Source organism: Schistocerca americana, chromosome 1, assembly GCF_021461395.2.
Source record: "Schistocerca americana isolate TAMUIC-IGC-003095 chromosome 1, iqSchAmer2.1, whole genome shotgun sequence".
Classification (NCBI taxonomy): Eukaryota; Metazoa; Arthropoda; class Insecta; order Orthoptera; family Acrididae; genus Schistocerca; species Schistocerca americana.
In genome coordinates this window covers 1195360679-1195362979 of record NC_060119.1, presented here as the reverse complement: position 1 = coordinate 1195362979, position 2301 = coordinate 1195360679, and the positions used below count along the sequence as shown (strand labels likewise).

Below are 2301 nucleotides of genomic sequence, written 5' to 3'. Positions count from 1 at the left end.
TCCGGGTTCAATTCCTGATGCTGCACAAGTTTTCAGTTTTCTTGCGATTGCCTCTGAAGATGGCCGGACGACAAGAGGCTGGCATATCAGTGAAGGAAATTTTATTTGCGTGGCTGCATGCCTGAAATTTAAAGTAAAGCACTGCGACTTCAGGCCATGAGTGGCCTACCGGTACCATCAGACCGCCGTGTCGCCCTCAGTGGAAGATGCGGATAGGAGGGCGTGGGGTCAGCACACCGCTATCCCGGTGGTTATGATGGTGTTCTTGACCGAAGCTGCTACTAATCGGTCGAGTAGCTCCTCAATTGGCATCACGAGGCTGAGTGCACCCCGAAAAATGGCAACAGCTCATGGCGGCCTGTATGGTAACCCATCCAAGTGCCGACCACGCCCGACAGCGCTTAACTTCGGTGGTCTCACGGGAACCGGTGTATCCTCTGCGGCAAGGCCGTTGCCTGCCCGAAATTTAATGGACTAAATTTTCAACTTCCCCGCTGATTCAATCAGTTCCCTATGACAGCCAGTGTCTGTAATTCCTTTGTGTCCTAGCGTCTTTGTCGGTGTAATACGCATCATAGACGTGCAAGGATATATTCAGTACTGATGATAAGACAGCACAGTATTTCGGGTAGCGATTTGTATTTACAAAGTTTTTGATTGGTTCAATATTATTGCGCTATCTGTTACGGTTACTGCTGGACATAATATTTGTGGTGTCACCGCCAGACACCACACTTGCTAGGTGGTAGCCTTTAAATCGGCCGTTAGTATACGTCGGACCCGCGTGTCGCCACTATCAGTGGCTGCAGACCGAGCGCCGCCACACGGCAGATCTAGTCTAGAGAGACTCCCTAGCACTCGCCCCAGTTGTACAGCCGACTTTGCTAGCTATGGTTCACTGCCTACATACGGTCTCATTTGCAGAGACGACAGTTTAGCATAGCTTTCAGCTACATCATTTGCTACGACCTAGCAAGGCGCCATGTTCAGTTACTATAATTACTTCAAGAATGTATTCTGAACAGATAATATCGTCAATCATGCGCCGTCAAGAGCGACGTTCATCATAAATGGAATAAAATTAAGTATGAAACTAATTACGTCCGCTTTCTGAATTCTCGTTCCTTGTCATGTACCAGACCTCACGTCAGTATAGTTCTTCCCTCCTCACGCTAGCCTGCTTGAGCTAAAACGCGTGCATTTCGGCCTCCACTCGTGACACGGTGTTGGCTCTTCTGCTAACACAAAAATATTATTCCGCATACGGAAAATATTGTCAATATTATTGACATCTGGTGAACAAAGCGTCTACTGCGCGCATTTGAAGGAGGTTATACTGAACATTTCGCGGCAACTGGTTTCGAAAGCGCACATGAGTGGGAATGCGCGAGAACGTGTGCGCGCGCTCGCGATCGTTATGCAAATAGCGCGCGAGCGATCGCATCTCAGGGGAACCGCAAGTGGGTCCGGGCCAGCTGCGAGGAGCTCCATTCTAATTAAGCGAAGCCCTTTTCCAGAAGCGGCAGCAGCGGCGGACAGTCCGTTCGCGCCTCTGCGGGCCCTGCGCCACTTGCATCGGCCGTTTGCCAGTGGGTGGCAACCCGCCGGCCTTATAGGGCCTCGCGGCGCTGCTTAATCAAGTCCGTGGGCTGGACGCCAATTAAGAGGGCCAGCATCGCGCTGGGAGGGGAAGAAGCTCCGAGAGAGCTCATTCGGAGAGACGCGGCTCTGGGACGGCGGCCAAAGTCACCACGTCCTCCCCGGCAGAGCCCGGAAGCTCACGGCAGAGAGCAAACTGTGATTTTTGCAGCGCTGCCCGGAGGATCCGGGAGCTCTTCGCCGCACAGAAAAGGAGGGCGTCCCGTGCGGGCGAAAGTAAGCGCTAGGTGTGAGGAATGGCCACGCCGAGGAGAGCGGCAAAGACTTTGTGTGGCCACCCTGCCCCCCGCGCGTGTGTATGTGTGGGAAGAGAGTGCGCCGGGGGCAGAGGTAGCCGCAGCAGCCCTGACAGGAAAGAGTAAAAGGGGGAGGGACGGGGGGGGGGGGGGGGGGGGAGTGGCCGCAGAGCGCCGGAGAGCGAGAGGTGAGGATTACAGCAGTCCGCTCTTAGGCGACGCCATCTGTTTGTGCCACGGAACCGGCCGGCCCCGCCGCAAGTACCCGCCAGGGCGTCGCGACGCTGGCGGCGGCGTCGGTGACGGCGGCGTCGGGCAGAGGTTTAGCAACCACCGCCGGCTGGCGGGAGAGCGGCAGCCGGATGAGGACAGGGGGCTCCAATCTCGCTGTAAGATATACGTGATA

General features: G+C 55.2%; 1 pseudogene; it reads right to left on the bottom strand.

Annotated features, from left to right (window-relative positions):
• Positions 1-338: 338 nt before the first annotated feature.
• Positions 339-456, bottom strand: LOC124556702 (annotated as a pseudogene).
• Positions 457-2301: the final 1845 nt, after the last annotated feature.